A 17,594-nucleotide genomic window follows, 5' to 3' on the forward strand; every position below is an offset into this window, starting at 1 on the left:
TTATTATTATTTTCTGACTCTCCTAACTTCATAAAATTCCTCTTCTGGTCACTGAAGACTGAAGAGAGATTTTGGGATGAAATCTTAAGACTTTGTAAGCTTGTGAATACCTGAAAGTAAATCAGAAAAGCTTTTCAACAGGTACTTCTTCATTTATCTTCATTTACCTTTGATTATGCATTCGAGCAATTTGTACAAAACTTTTGTTTTTCCATGGTAACTGACTTAGAAACATGATTTTCTACTTCTGTGCTACTTGCTGTAATCTATTTGTGTGTTTACAGGCGCATCCTAGACCCAGACCAATCATGTACTGACAGTCTGAAGAGGCCATTATGATACCATAGTCAAACTTGCAAGTATTGAAAATTTGAATTTTTGCAGTGGTGCGTTACATGGCTGTGACCCTTTCCAGCCCTTCACATTGTTATGAGAAGAAGAAGGGAAAAAAGCAAAATAGCAGGAAGAATCTTTGGGGAGTGGAGGGTAGTATGAACAAAGGTTGGGATCCTGCTCCTGCTTACTGAAATTTTCCAGAACAAGCAAGATGGTGTCACTCTCATGGTTTAATGAAGCTCAAACTGTATAAGATGGCAGCAGACCCCATAGTACTATAAAAGCAAGCCATGGGTCCCCACCCAGTCACAGCCTCTCCTCCCAGTCCCAGCCTCTCTTCTTCAGCCACTATTCCCATAGCTAGATTTCTGTGGTGAAGTGAGCTCGGTGGGAGAAAAGTGCTTAGGAGGGGGTAAGAAGCCATACTGAGATAATCATAGAATCATAGAGTTGGAAGGGATCTAATAGATCATCTAGTCCAACCCCCTGCCTTAAGCAGGCATGGAGACAGTTGAGCTTCTCTCACCCATATACCCATTTGGCTCTAAAATCTATGCAATTAGGGTAGACCTGACTCAAAGAAATTGGTCTGTTTCCATCACATACAGTTTGAGATTTAAGGGCCACTCCTATTCAACTTTCCAGCACTGATGCAGCCATGCCAACAGGGTGCACCCTGCAACATGTGGTGATGGGGGCAGTCACTGAGGCTTCCTCAAGTTAAGAAAACCTCAAGGTTTGTTCCCTTACCATTTGGCTGCATTGCAGCTGCATCTGCACTGAAGGTTGGATAGAACTGAGCCATCAGTTACTATGGGGCTTTGTTCTACTCATTTGTTTGAGGGACTTGATCCTATATCGAGTAGCTGCTGAAGCTTAAATAAATAACATAAATGGATTTTCTAACAAGATTCAATTTAGAGTAGTCAAATATTGTTGTATTTTGGGATCCTAATTCAGAATTAAGTGAGTTTATAAAATCTGAAAGACTGTTAATGTGCCAATATGCTGCAGAACTAATTGCTCTGAGATGCCACCAGCACTTTTGGAGGAGAACGAAAGCTGTTCTTAGCCTCATATGTGTGATTAATATGCTTACTTTATGTCCCAAGGCCTATGTGGATTTTTTTTTATATGTGATCTTCATTCCATCTCACATACAGATTCAGTGCAAAGCACGAAGTTTTACAGGGAGCCTGACTACAGTGTGCAAGTGGCCCCTTCCCCCCTTTAGAGCCATTCTGGGCAAATGCCTTCATTTTGCTCCACCCACCCAGAATGGCTCCAAAGTGGAGGAGGAGGGGCCAGTATGCACCCCCTCTATGTCATTGTTCACTGGCAAGGTATTATCCATACCGAACACGCCACTCCCTGGAACCACCATTAATTTATTTGCATACAGTATATGTGAGGTGGAGAGCACTAAACATTGAAAAACAACACCCTGTGGAATTCACATCATGAACGGGCAGATCCACCCTTAATAAGAACATAAGAACATAAGAACAGCCCCACTGGATCAGGCCATAGGCCCATCTAGTCCAGCTTCCTGTATCTCACAGCGGCCCACCAAATGCCCCAGGGAGCACACCAGATAACAAGAGACCTCGTCCTGGTGCTCTCCCCTACATCTGGCATTCTGACTTAACCCATTCCTAAAATCAGGAGGTTGCGCATACACATCATGGCTTGTACCCCATAATGGATTTTTCCTCCAGAAACTCGTCCAATCCCCTTTTAAAGGCGTCTAGGCTAGACGCCAGCACCACATCCTGTGGCAAGGAGTTCCACAGACCGACCACGCGCTGAGTAAAGAAGTATTTTCTTTTGTCTGTCCTAACCCGCCCAACACTCAATTTTAGTGGATGTCCCCTGGTTCTGGTATTATGTGAGAGTGTAAAGAGCATCTCCCTATCCACTCTGTCCATCCCCTGCATAATTTTGTATGTCTCAATCATGTCCCCCCTCAAGCGTCTCTTTTCTAGGCTGAAGAGGCCCAAACGCCGTAGCCTTTCCTCATAAGGAAGGTGCCCCAGCCCCGTAATCAGCTTAGTCGCTCTCTTTTGCACCTTTTCCATTTCCACTATGTCTTTTTTGAGATGCGGCGACCAGAACTGGACACAATACTCCAGGTGTGGCCTTACCATCGATTTGTACAACGGCATTATAATATTAGCCGTTTTGTTCTCAATACCCTTCCTAATGATCCCAAGCATAGAATTGGCCTTCTTCACTGCCGCCGCACATTGGGTCGACACTTTCATCGACCTGTCCACCACCACCCCAAGATCTCTCTCCTGATCTGTCACAGACAGCTCAGAACCCATCAGCCTATATCTAAAGTTTTGATTTTTTGCCCCAATGTGCATGACTTTACACTTACTGACATTGAAGCGCATCTGCCATTTTGCTGCCCATTCTGCCAGTCTGGAGAGATCCTTCTGGAGCTCCTCACAATCACTTCTGGTCTTTACCACTCGGAAAAGTTTGGTGTCGTCTGCAAACTTAGCCACTTCACTGCTCAACCCTGTCTCCAGGTCATTTATGAAGAGGTTGAAAAGCACCGGTCCCAGGACAGATCCTTGGGGCACACCGCTTTTCACCTCTCTCCATTGTGAAAATTGCCCATTGACACCCACTCTCTGCTTCCTGGCCTCCAACCAGTTCTCAATCCACGAGAGGACCTGTCCTCTAATTCCCTGACTGTGCAGTTTTTTCAGTAGCCTTTGGTGAGGGACCGTGTCAAACGCCTTCTGAAAGTCCAGATATATAATGTCCACGGGTTCTCCCGCATCCACATGCCTGTTGACCTTTTCAAAGAATTCTATAAGGTTCGTGAGGCAAGACTTACCCTTACAGAAGCCATGCTGACTCTCCCTCAGCAAGGCCTGTTCATCTATGTGTTTTGAGATCCTATCTTTGATGAGGCATTCCACCATCTTACCCGGTATGGATGTTAGGCTGACCGGCCTATAGTTTCCCGGGTCCCCCCTCTTTCCCTTTTTAAAAATAGGCGTGACATTTGCTATCCTCCAATCTTCTGGTACCGTGGCTGTTTTGAGGGACAAGTTGCATACCTTAGTCAAGAGATCTGCAACTTCATTCTTCAATTCCTTAATAACCCTTGGGTGTATGCCATCAGGGCCCGGTGACTTATTGATCTTTAATTTATCAATGAGGTCTGAAACATCTTCTCTTTTAACCTCTATCTGACTTAACTCCTCGGTTAGGAGGGGCCGTTCGGGCAGCGGTATCTGCCCGAGGTCTTCTGCCGTGAAGACAGATGCAAAGAACTCATTTAATTTCTCTGCCATCTCTAAGTCTCCTTTTATCTCCCCTTTCCCTCCCTCACCATCCAGAGGGCCAACCGCTTCTCTGGCGGGTTTCCTGCTTCTAACATATTTGAAGAAGCTTTTATTATTCCCCTTAATGTTGCTGGCCATGCGTTCCTCATAGTCTCGCTTGGCCTCCCCTATCACCTTCTTACATTTCTTTTGCCACAGTTTATGTTCCTTTTTATTCTCTTCATTAGGGCAAGACTTCCATTTACGGAAGGAAGCTTCCTTGCCCTTCACAGCCTCTCTAACTTGGCTGGTTAGCCATGCGGGCACTCTCCTGGATTTAGTGGAACCCTTCTTTCTTTGCGGTATACACCTCTGCTGGGCCTCTATTACTGTTGTTTTAAGCAGCCTCCATGCACTCTGGAGAGACTGGACTCTTTTTACCCTCCCTTTCAACCTCCTTCTAACCAGCCTCCTCATTTGAGCGAAGTCCGCCCGTCGGAAGTCAAGGGTTTTTGTTAGAGATTTGCCTGGTATTCTTCCCCCAACGTGCACGTCAAAACGGATCGCAGCATGATCACTGTTCCCCAATGGCTCAGTAACGTTTACATCTCTAACCAGGTCCTGCGTACCGCACAAAATTAAATCCAGAGTCACCTGTCCTCTGGTGGGCTCCTTGACTAGCTGATCTAAGCCACAGTCATTCAGCACGTCAAGAAATCCGGTTTCCTTATCGTGACCAGAACACAAATTGACCCAGTCAATATGAGGATAATTGAAGTCCCCCATGATTACAACCCTGTCCTTCCTTGTCACCTCCCTGATCTGTTTCCTCATTTCAAGGTCCCCATCAGATTTCTGGTCTGGAGGACGATAGCACGCCCCCAGTATTACATTGCTGCACAAGCCTGGTAATTTAACCCACAGAGATTCTACGGTGGAGTCGGACCCACCTTCAATCTCTACTTTGCTGGATTCTATCCCTTCCTTAACATAAAGGGCCACCCCACCTCCAACACGCCCCTGCCTGTCCCTCCTGTAGAGTTTATAGCCCGGGATTGCGGTATCCCACTGATTCTCCGCATTCCACCAGGTTTCCGTTATGCCCACTATGTCAATATTTTCCCTTGTCACCAGACATTCCAGTTCTCCCACCTTTGCTCGTAGACTTCGGGCATTTGCATAAAAGCATTTATACACGGAATGCCCCAGGATGGGCTGCTTATTCGCTCCTTTGTCCCCGCATCCTCTCATTGTGCCAAACCGTCTATCACATCCCATCTCCCTACCTTTCCCAATTTCTTCTCCTACCCTGCCTTTGTCTTGTTGTTCTCTAACCTCCCCATCCTCATCCCGTAGGGATGAGGAGTCCCGAACCGGATGCCCCTCGGCTCCTGTCGGCCTTCCCCCAGGGATCAGTTTAAAAGCTGCTCTGCCACCTTTTTAATGTTATGCGCCAGCAGTCTGGTTCCATTCTGGTTCAAATGGAGCCCGTCCCTCTTGTACAGGCCCCGCTTGTCCCAAAACGTTCCCCAGTGCCTAACGAATCTAAACCCCTCCTCCCTACACCACCGTCTCATCCACGCATTGAGACCCCTGATCTCCGCCTGCCTAGCTGGCCCTGCGCGTGGAACAGGTAGCACTTCAGAGAACGCTACCTTTGAGGTCCTGGCTTTCAGCTTCCTGCCTAAAAGCCTAAATTTGGCCTCCAGGACCTCCCAGCTACACTTGCCCACGTCGTTGGTGCCGACATGCACCACAGCTGCTACCTCTCCCCCAGCACTGTCTACTAGCCTGTCTAGACGAGAAGTGATGTCCGCAACCTTCGCACCAGGCAGGCAAGTCACCATGCGGTCCTCACATCCGTCGCAAACCCCCCTCTCTATGTTTCTAATAATCGAATCCCCCATTACAAGAAGCCCCCGACCCCCCTCCCGCCGAGGAGTATCCCAAGTGCGCTCGGATACAGGCCCATCCCCTGGAGAAGGGATCCCCCCTAGGGGATTGTTTCCCTCCTCTCCAGGATGACGTCCTCCAGTCCCGAGACTTCCCACCCGGGCAGCCGAGGAGCTGCCCGCCTGAGGTTGGGACGAAGCCTGATCGTCCCCGGAAGTCTCCCCACGGTCCTCCTCTGGCTGCCTGCGCTTCTCCAGGTCGGCCACCAAGGCTTCAAGGGAGCGGACGCGTTCCCTGAGAGCCTGGAGCTCCTTGCACCGAGGACACACCCATGACTTATGCCCCAGAGGCATATAATCATACATGTGGCACTCGATGCAGAACACTGGATAGCCCCCACCCTGCTGCTGGCTGTCTGACTGCATAGCTTTTTTGTTGTTGTTGTTGTTGTTTTATTTATGGGTCCTTTTATAAACCGTACACTGGATAGCAGCCCTCTTCTCAAGGGAAGAGGAAGGGCAGTGTATGGGGCCCTGGCCTCCTCGCCCTGCTGCTGAACTCGCCCAGATGCTAAACTCTTGTGCCTTACCTGGCACTTAGTTCCCAGAGGCACTTGGTGTCCCAGAGGCCACACGCGTCTGCAGAGTGTGTGTAAGTCTAAACCTTAACCTTTAAGGTTATTGATCATCGATGAATTGGAAACCTCACCAAAGATGATGTGCTTTAGTATGTTTTATTCTGATGCACTGTTTCCCTGTTGTATTGTAATTTGAAACTGTGTTATATAATTTCATGGTTTTAGGATTGTTGGCTTACTTGAATACCTGAAGAAAAATGGAATATAAATTAATAAATAATAAAGGCTTAAGCTCAGCCCTATTTTCAAAACACATTGGTAATTAAAGCTATGTCAATCAGGAGAAATAAACAAGGAGATTTTTTATGTCAGATTTAGGAGATGGTAGTCTCCCAAAACTGCATGGCAGAATTGAAAGCTCCCTTTCATACATAATCCAGAAAATGCTTTTATTTTCCTTCTAAAAGTTGCATTCATCATTAAATCCATGAACATTTCATGAGCTATGAAAAGTAAATTGTAGATTTCTCATGAATTAGGAAGCAATATCTATTACCTGGGCTGATTTCAGTATTGTTGAAGTAAAAATGGAAAAAAAGCATCATTAGTCAGGAGAATTAAAGTGGCTTTTTGTCCCTTGCAAGAGGGAAATGGAGTTGGAAGAGGGCAAAGAGAGAAGGCATCAGGGGGGAATCTGGCAAGAGCAGAAGCAAAGGTTGCAGTATCACCATCCACTGTGCAGAAAAATACAACTTTCTGCCTTTATGGTGTAAGCCCACCATACCTACTGTTGGCAAAAAGCCCCACCCACACTATGTAATGCAAGGGAGTCACAATGCAGTTAGGTACAAGAACACGTAACAGGGCTCTGGGCTACTGCTAGTCCTCTGTTTTCCCCACTGTGTATCTTATACAATCAGCCTGCATTTTATACAAACTTGCACAAATTCATCAAGCTCAGCAAATAAACAAAAAGCAAGGAAAAACAACCATTGAAATAGTGCAGGTGATTCCACTGGCATTCTGCTTACTAAATACAATGCCTGAGAGTGAGTTAGGAGATAAGAGAATGAAGCTGTTGTCCCCTCAGTTGGTCTCAGTTTCCACCTGCCTTTTCTAATTTTTTTTAAAAAAGACAGTACAGTAGGTTCTCAGTATCTGTGGATAATGAAATTCGCAGTAGGCACTACTGGTTTTGGGGAAACCACAAGTGTCTGTCAAAAGGCTCCAGGAGGTCCTCTGAGGTCTAACTTGGGCTTGCAATCCATGTTGAGTTAAATAAGGTATTGCAAAGAAGAAAAAACTTTACAAGGTGACTAAGGTAGCAGCCCTTACGATAAAATATACATCAAAGCACTTGGGTGACAGTGTGGGTGATGCCCCAGTTGGATAGTGGATCCTGGTCTGAGGACATATGGATTTTTGCCTTACAGCATCTTCAGCCTATCAAATACCCAAGATAGATGGAAAATAATGACATATGATTATTAGTTCTCTACTGGGGCAAGACTAAATGCTGCTGGTGAAGTTTTTGTACCTAACAAATGCTAAATGTATACAGGTCATGTCTGATCCTCTGCAGATTTTTCAACCAGGAATTTCACTTAATGTGGGTCTCCTGACCCGCACTGAGCCTGGATTAGGCCCAACCTGCAGACGTCCAAATATAACCAGAGCAGAGCTCCAGTCATGTCCAGAGGGCATTCTGAGGGCCAGGGAGACCACAGGCAGCCTCCGCAACCCTCAGAATAACTTCTAAGACCTCTGGGAGGCCTTAGAACAGGGGTGCTCAATATGTCGATCGTGATCGACTGGTCGATCACAAGGCAAAATGAGTCGATCGCAGGCTTCTCTCCCATCCACGCATTCCTGGGAGTGAGCCCCTTTGACTCTACTGGGGCTGACTCTTGAGTAGACCTGGAGAGGAGCCACTGGCAGGCTTCTCTCCCATCCACACATCCCTGGGAGTGAGCCCCTGGCAGGCTTGTCAGCCCAGGGAGTGAGCCCAGGGAGGGAGCCCAGGGAGTGAGCCCCTGGCAGGCTCCTCCCTGGGAGAGGAGCTGCTGGCAGGCTTCTCTCCTGTCCACGCATCCCTGGGAGTGAGCCCTGTTGACTCTACTGGGGCTGACTCGTGAGTAGACCTGGAGAGGAGCCGCTGGCAGGCTTCTCTCCCATCCACGCATCCCTGGGAGTGAGCCCCGTTGACTCTACTGGGGCTGACTTACCTTTCCCCTATTTTTGCACTGGTATGTATGGAGATCTGCCCCCCCCCCAACTTCCATCTGTTGGTTCTGTGTGCAAGGGGTTTTGCACTGGTCTTGCTGTGATGTCTATATAGAGATCTTCCCTCCCCCACACCTTTCCCCAGTTTTTGCACTGGTCTGTATAGAGATCTGCTCCCCCCCCCCACTTGTATTGGTATCGAGAAAAATCTGGTGAGGAGGTAGCATGTGGTGTCAGCAGTGGCCCCTTTAAGGGTAAGGCCTGGGCATCCAGCAGAGTGTGCTGCACAGCTGCAGCCACTTGAAGGCAATAGGGCCCTCAGGGATATAAGAGCACCTGAGGCAGGAAGGGCTCCACTTATTTATGTGAGTTAGCCTTTTCCTACATGAAGATCATTAAGTTCCACCATGACTGATGAACATTTGGAAGTGTGCTTGAGGCTGGCTGTCAGCAGCTACTGTCTGGACTATGCATCCTTGGCTGATTCACTTCAGTGCAAGTCATCAAAGTAAACTTAAGTAATTACAAAAATGTTTATAGTTAATTATGTTGTGTTGTGCAATATTGGCTCATGCGGTTATGCAAGGTACACCAACATACATTGTATACATAAATGTTATATGTTATGATGGCGTGAACATTGTAAAAAAAACTCTGGTAGATCTCCGGGTCTTGCTGGGTTTCAAAGTAGCTCTCGAGCCAAAAAAGTGTGAGCACCCCTGCCTTAGAACATCACTTCCGAGAAAACCAGAAGTGATGTTTAAAGGCTTAAGGCCTTCAGAGGACCAGGGTGGGCTTTCCCAACCCTCCAAAGGCCTTAAAAAGCCTTTAAACCTTAAAGCCTCTCATCAAAAACCAGAAGCGACTCCCCAAGGGTTTAGAAATCATGCTGAGGGCCGTGGAGGCCACCTTCAACCTCCCCAGTCCTCAAAAACCCTCCAAATGCAACTGGAGCTCTGCTCTGGTCATGTTCAGAAAGCTACAGGTGCCAAGGCCCGCAGATTTCATTATCTACGGGTTTTGGAATCTGTGGAGGGTCTAGGAACGGATTCCCCACAGATACCAAGGCACCATGTGTATGCTTATAGCTTTAAGGAAAGGACAAAATTAATCATAGGAAATGGAAGCCCAAAGCACTTTGAGCATGTGCACCTTTTGCTAGCTAATTTCAATATTTAGGATTAGCATTGGAGAATAATTTTCAAACTGTGACACGTGTTGCATGGGCTGCTACTTTTTCATGCAACGGGAAATGCACTCACTGTTAAATACCGCAGATACTCGCCTATAAGTCGTTCCCACGGATAAGTCGAGGGCAGGTTTTGAGCCAACCATCATGGAATTTTCTATGACCATCAGATAAGTTGGGGGTTAAACTTAGGGGGGTGTCTGACTATAGTTTTGTCTGATTTTACTCGAGGCCAGATCCTGAAAAATAACCCACCACTAATTGTTACCTAAGAACTGTAGTGTCCAATTTATTAAAAACATAGTAAAAGATCATAAGATACATTTTTATTCTTTTTAAATTCTGGTCTTCATCACCTTTTTGTAAGCACTATCAGAGTAAGTACACTGTAAACAACATACCAGTAAAACAGTGGTTCCAAACCTGGTATTCATGTACTCCCAGGGACATTCAACAGGACCTTTACGGGTACTGGAAAAAGAATGGAATAATGGCAGGAAAAGGCAGGTCATGCTCCAGAATGCCTTGCAAGGACCAGCAAGGCAGGAAGGGAGGTAGCTAGTTGGCTGTGAAAGCCCCACCAATAGCTAGTTTTTGGTCATCAATTCATATATGAACCAGTGATTGAAAACCAGCACAGTAAAAAAGCTGAAACATAATATGGAAAGTGATTGATCACTAAGAATTTCTCAGCATACTTCAGTGCAAAGGCAGAGTCTTCTGTTCTTCAAACAGGTAAAAAGGGAAAACACTGTGATAAATACATGAAGTCTGGGCTTTCATATAGAGTAGATGAGGACTTGTATTATTAATTACAAACATTTTGCTAATATGAAGGGTACAATTTATGGAAATGGGCTGCTAAGGGATATGTAAGTGAAAAAGGTTGGCAACCACTGCAGGAGAACCCTGAATCAAATCCACCTTTAAGGTGTCTGGTGTGTTAAGCCAGAAGCTCTATGTACAACATACAACCCATAACACATAACTGGACATGTGCAATTCAATTCACAGCAGATACAGCTGCATGTATTTGCAACCCTTTTTACTCAGGAGTAGACCCACTGCTTTCCATGGGTGTTATTCTTAAGTAAGGGTGCATTGAATTGTAGCCTGCTTCAGATGGAAAGGAGGACTCCCATCCTGGTGTTTCAAAAAACAGACCTACTTTGCAAGCATTTGCATAGCAGAACCAGGCTGCAGCAGAAGGAAGGAGAATAAACGGTTAACAAATTGCTGCTAAAGAGCTGTGCCTGCCTGCTGCTTGAGAAACTTGGGGCCTGTCTGCCCTTGAGAAAGGAAACTATTCAGAGTTGAAAGGCTTTGCCCTCTGATTGACCCGGAGATAAGGCAAAGTGAGAATTGGAGCTAGATTACCTGGCAAAAATTTCAGGTACTATAGGCAAGTAACTAGTTCATTAAACCCTTTATGCGAAAGTACTCAATGGCTCAAAGGCACAGGTTATATTAGTTTGGTCAGCAGGCAGGGAATTTGCTGTGCTACCCACAGGAGCAGGATACAGCAAATCTGAAACCCCTTTTAAGGAAAGCAAAGTCACAACGACTTGCTGAAAATGACAGCTCTAGATCTTTTTTTCTGTGAATGTTTGCGTCAGAGTTTTATTTCCTCACAGGTGACAAAGGTGATGCATTTGCCTCCCGACGGGACTCAGGCTGGTCTCTGCACACGTCTAGATTTCAATGTATAAAAACAGAACAGCAAAGCATGACTGTCAACACCCAGGGGAGCAAAACCTGACAACAGGGGGCAGAGGTGCCATCATTCTTAGGGCACAGCGTCCATGTACGTATGAGGCTGACAGCCTTGCAGACAGAGGTCCTGAGAGTCCAACAATCTGATCAAACTAAGCAATGGCAGCAGAGGCTTCTCATACATCCTCCTGCCAATCCTTCTCAGTACTTTGGACCTCTGCTGGAACTACTATGAAACTGGCCGCACGTAGAAGGGCCACTTGTCTCGATGGCAACGGGACCTCGGATGCCAAATGCCACAAGAAACTGGACCTTAAGGTAACTTTGTGCTGTGTGCTTGGGACACGGGTGGAAAAGAGGTGCAAAAGCTACAGGAGTTAAATGGGAATTCCCAATGAAGTTTATACACTGGGAGGTACATAAGATTTGTACATTTAGAAGAGTGGAAGGGAGGGGGAGAGAGAGAGAGAGAGAGAGAGAGTGTGTGTGTGTGTGTGTGTGTGTGTGTGTGTGTGTGTGTGTGTGTGTGTGTGTGTGTGTGATAATTACATAAAGTTTGAGAAACAAGTAAATTATGAAAAGGGCAGAAAAGAAAGGGATGGCTTCCCTAACACCCACATTGCTAGAAACACAGAAGAAACAATGTAAATAGAATATTACAGCACAGAAATACAAAAAAAAAAAGCCCTTTAGATTCCCACAGAAGGCAGTACAGTATTTAAAAAGCTTACCACCTACAAAACAATTGCAGTGAGATTCCAACTGTCGCACGGGTGTCATCGAGAAAACAACAGGTTGCAAGAATGAACTAATTCTGCCAGGATGCCTGAGACATGGAGCAATATCCCCTCAAGTCAAAAAGGTCTGGAACAGAGTAATTAATCTCATCCAATATAAATACTCTGTCCCAAATGCAGTAGAAAGAACAATACATCTCTCCTAATTAGTTCTGAAACTGTAAAATGTGCTATGAGATCCTGGTATTTCCCAGCTCTTATCTTCAATAGTGAGGATTAGACAAAGTTTTAAAATGAATTCTGAGATTTGTTAGCACTCCTGCAAGTAGGACTTTATTACAAATGTATAAGATCTCCACTAAACTTGTGAGATGTGGGCAGGTAACCCCAGTCCAGTGAAAGTAATTAAAATGTGGAAACATACTATCAGATGCTATTGGGGCACACTGGCCCTATGGAATAGGGATACATATAAACAACTGGCACTACCAGTCTTTCTTTCTCACCCATTTACAGCACTAAGTATTTCATTATATTTATGACCTTCCTTTGATCCCATTTCATCAAAGCAGATTACAATGTTTTATAAAAATAATTTACAAGTCATGCCTCGTTATCCACTGGGGGTTTCATTCTCGAACCCCCAGTGGATTAAAAAAATCAGTGGAAATCAAATCAGAGGAAAAATAGCTTTAAAGACCCACTTCCAGGTTTCTTGCTCCTCCTTTGCTGCCCCAGAATGCATTGGTACTATACCACATTCAGCCACTACATGGGGTAAATAATGGAATCTAATGGAATGAAATTATAATTATCAGCACAAAGGTAGGAAATGGGATTTGGGTGCCTTTTTTCCTTGTTACAAGGCATTTAAAGGTGGATCCCAGTATTAGTAGTCCACCTTTAAATGGACCACTTGACTCACCTTTAATTATAGTCAAATCAGTGGATGCCAAATCAGTGTCTACTGAGGTCCCACCTGTATTGTCATGCAATGAATTCTTCGTCCTCTTAAGATATTTCCAAGTAAGATAAGAGTATGAAATGAGCACAGCATCCATACATATCCTATTTGGAGGCCTTTTGATGTCAGCACCTGTTATAAGACACATTGCCCAATCCTAATTGGGCTTTCTGGCAATAAAACACTCATTCCAGTGGCATAAGGCCATTTATGGCCAGTGGCGGACCTCCCATTTAGTTGATGGTGCAAATGCCCCATGCGCAGAGCAAATGCCCCAGGGAGGCTCCTGATGGGGTCAGAAACTGTGCTTCTGGTTTTTCAGAAGCACAGTTTAAAGCATTGGGGAACCCTCAGGAGGTTTCCCAGATACATCCTGGAGTCACAAGAGGCTCCATGAGCTCCAGGTAAGGGGGGGCGGATTTGAGCACGAGGGGATGGCAACATCCCGCAGGGGGTGCCATCACAGACCTTTGCCCCAGGGCGTGGGGCTTGGGAGGTCCGCCACTGCTTACGGCTGTCATAAAAGGCAACAAACCATTTGGTGTACTCTGGTCAATACTACAAGATGTGAGTAGCTGGGTCTGCACACCTGCAGCTGGAGGATGACTGCCAGTGCTGGTAAGACAGAGTGGGGTTGGAAGAGACGGAGGCAGAAATAGGATAGGAAGGAGGGTAAAATGAGACTGGGAAGTTGGCTGTATTGGTGGCAGTGGCGCTGCCAATATTCTATTCCTCCTTCCTGGCCTTGATCCTATGACTCAGGTCAACAGAACAAACATTCCCTTACACTAGTGGTTTTCAGACTGGGGCATCATGACGCCCCAGCCTGAAGGCCCTGGCCTCTTTCCCCTTAAGGAGTGGGGGTAGGGGGGAGGCAGGGGGGAGGCAGCGATGCAATCCCCAGGATCACACCGCTCAGGAGGGTTGCAGGTACTGGGATGCACTCACTAGTCCCTGTAGCAGCCTGTCGGGGGTGCGGGGAGCCCTGCACGAGTGCCTGCAGGACTCCCCAGATCATTAGAAGTGAAAGTGGAGCAATCGCACTCCACTTCCGCAAAACCGGAAGTGGAGCGCAATCGTTCCACTTTCACTTTTGACAAGCTGGCTGCTGCAGGGACTGGTGAGTGCATCCCAGTCCCTGCAGCCCTTCTGAGCGACACATTCCTGGGGATCACGTGGCTGTCTTCCCCCCGCCCCGCTGCCTTGCCCCCACTGCCTTCCCCCCTGCCCTTGCAAGGACTTACAGCAGTGCAAACTCTCCAAGAGTGTTTGAAAACTGCTGCCTTACCTAATGGAGGCCTCCTGAGGGCAAAATTCCCTTGCCTCCCCACAGGATTCAGCAGGTACCACATTGACACAACTGTATCACTGTGATGGGAGTTAAGTAGGATTGGACTGACAATCTGCCTTATGTATGCAAGTGGAACACACATTTATACTAAGGTCTACAGTCTATATGAGTATCATTAAAGAGCTTCAGAATGCAAATGACTCCCACTTTATGGCCATTTTGAAGTGCATAAAAGTGGGGGGAAATGAAAGAAAATTTAAATGATAAGTTAAGACACATCTAGACTGTCTATTATGAATCATTAAGAAAATTGAGCACCGTACATTGTCTAATAATTTTGTAATTTTCTTATTAATAAGGTTGTTTCAAGTCCAACAATATGATCCCTGACAGCATATTTGTTTGAACAAGACTTTAACTCAGATGGTTGACTGAGAGTGTTTGGCACGCCTGAAAGAGGGTGAAATAAGAAATGACAATATAGCCGACGCCTGCTTACGTGTCTCAGACCCCCCCCCCAAGCCAAACCTGTAGCAACCATCAATACAGTGCAACAAAGAACCAAAAAGGGGGGGAGAAGGCAAGAAGAAGACAGCAAAAGCATGAACTTGGGGAAAAGCTTCTCTGCTCATAAACTGCTCTGCTATCAGTTGGCAATGTTTCTTGGCAAACTAACGAAGCGTCTAGCTAGCTAACCACAGTCACCTGCAAGAGATGAACTTTAGAAGACAGCACACATTTTAATTAGATAAGCAAGCATCCTTGAACAAGTCAAAGTGAGACAAGGCTATTCCCCTTTTGAAAAGTAATGCGAGGGCGAGAAGATGAAAGGGACAGAGTGGAAAGTATCAGGAAACTTCTGCTTTTGGAGACTCTGTTTGAATTGCAGCTGAAACAGAGGCAGGCCATAGGGGACTAAAAGTTACTTGAAAAGTTTAAGAGAGCAAAAAAGCTGGCTGAAGCCTTAGTTCAGAGAGATTACACTTTAGCAGGTGATAGGCAACCACTGAAGAGGAATGAGGTCACATCTTAGCAAGGACAGTCTGCCTGTGTCCACTTGGAGTTTTAAAATTGTTATTCTTCCATGCTTTTTAGGGCAAAAGACATATCCCTTAACACCAATGTACTCAAGGTTACTGGTCACAATAGTTATATAGGTTTAGGCTATAGAAGTTTTAGTTTAGTAAAACTTTTGAAAACCCCTTTTAATAAAAGGAACCAGAGGCTATGTTAAGCAACAAGTGTAAAAGATAAAAGGACCGTATCAGGGCGCACTAACAACATGGGCACGCCAAGAAACAGGTCTGAAGTTCTGCCAAAGATTAGGCCTTCACACCTGTGTTTGTACCCTCTTTTAATGATTTACCCGTCAAACAATCTGTATAATTGGAAGGTTCAGCACTGGGTCAACATTAGAAACTTTGTAATTCAATGTTTAATTTCACCTTTTTTTAGAGACCTGTAACTTCACCTATGAGGTGCCTCTAAGGTTATCTTCAGCCTATTAAGTGTTTGCCCCATCTAGGATGCGGATTTTCAGCGAACAGAAAGTCTAGATTTCAAACAAAGAGTCTAGAATTGTATAAAAAGTGTCCCATGCCTCTGAAAAGGGCCTTCTGGATTTGAGCTGAGTCTCCCAGAAGCCACAGACATGTCTTGCTGAAACAATAAGCAGCCTTAATAGCCTTCCGCCTCTCAGTGTCTTGCTTATTTGGTCTCAGCGGCACTGGACAGACCCACCCCTGTCTAGCAACTGGCACTGCCCTTCTGGGCAGGGTACGACATAGCTCAAAATCAAATAATGTTATGAGGAGATTTCCCCAAAGTTTTGTGAGAAACCGTCATTTCTCCTATAATTGTAGGCGACACATACGGAGGCAAAGGTATAAGGAGAAAATATAAAAACAGAAAACTGACACAATTTGAAAAAAAAAAAATCCTTTAAGGATCTTTTTGCAATGTGACCTACTCCTACCAGGGATATCAGATAAAAATAGCAAGATATGTAATATGAAAACATTGGAGAAGGGTCTAGGAAAGTAATTGTCTGAGGAAGTATAAGGGCATCCCCGCCATATCCATAGATCCAGTATCTGTGGTTTTACCTATCCACTAATCTGCCCTCCCTACTCCCCCACACTCATTACCTGCTAACGTTTGGTTAGTCTCCTCCTCCCCTTGTGTGTAGGCTGCTTGCCCAAATAGCATGTTCTTCAGTTAAGCAAGAGGGTTGTTTGCTATGCTTCAATTGTTGCTTGAGGAAAATGAAGGTAATGGACGGGGATAGATATATATATATAGATATATAGATATAGATAGATATAGATATAGATATAATATATATAGATATATATAGATATAGATATATATAGATGAGGGGCTGCTATTTACAAAAGGTTCCCCCCATATCCTCAGTTTCTGCTTCTGGAGGGGGGCCTGGAAAGGAACCCCCGCTGATACAGGAGGAGGCCTGTATCCTTAAATTCAGACCTTGGGATGCCCGTCCTTACTTTATAAAAAATTAAAAGAGGGAAATTTGTTGCTACCTTTGCTCTTGGAGGATCCGTAAAATGCATACAAACCAGAAACTTTGGGCATATGACATGGTCTTGCTGGTTTCTGTAAGAAAACTCTTGTTTTTATAAGAAGGAAAATAGGAATTAATTTGCCAAGAAACACAATTATCTTACTGTTTGATTATGTTACGGATGTTGTTTCAAAGAAACAACAGGAACCGACAGTAAATTTACCAATAGCAGCAAACATTTTAACTGCACAATATTGGAAGAACAATAAGACACGAGGAATTAATAAATGGCTTTACAAGATATGGGACGTTGCCAAAACGATGAAGCTGACTTATTGTATCAGGGTTTGCAAAGGCAGACAAATTTTGGACCATTTCCAAGTAAGATGGAAGCTATTTATTAGGACTTTCAACATAAAAACCAGTGTCTAATGCTGATGTTACATTTTTGCTGTTTGCACTGAAATGTCCTTATACATGCTCTCACTTTTTACACTGCTGTGACATTCTTTTTTGCAGAAATAATAAATAATGAAACAGCAGCACCTGGCAGCAATCAGTGCCTGCTAACTTTCTATGCAAAATGTTTTGTTTTTTTTCTGCCTGCCTTGAAACAGGAAATGCAACAGCTTTGAAATCTGGCCTAGAAGGCCATCTCACTCCACTGCGGCTCCTTAATACACCTATATGTCATTTGTGGAAATAATAGCATGAGAGGTTCCTGTTACAAGAACACCTAGTAGCAGCCCACAGCCAAGAACAGAGGACCTATCATGAAAGGTTATGATAACGGCCCAACCCTAACCCCCATCATTGATAACAATACAGCATGACAGAGTGCACACTGCATGCAATGGTGG

The 17,594-nt window shown here is 45.2% G+C and overlaps 1 protein-coding gene across 1 annotated transcript in view; it reads right to left on the reverse strand.

The window, feature by feature from the left end:
• EPHB1 (EPH receptor B1) overlaps positions 1-17,594 on the reverse strand; it is a 350,262-nt gene that overhangs the window by 287,853 nt on the left and 44,815 nt on the right. The gene's annotated exons all lie outside the window — the stretch shown is intronic.

This window comes from Tiliqua scincoides, chromosome 3, assembly GCF_035046505.1.
Source record: "Tiliqua scincoides isolate rTilSci1 chromosome 3, rTilSci1.hap2, whole genome shotgun sequence".
NCBI lineage: Eukaryota > Metazoa > Chordata > Lepidosauria > Squamata > Scincidae > Tiliqua > Tiliqua scincoides.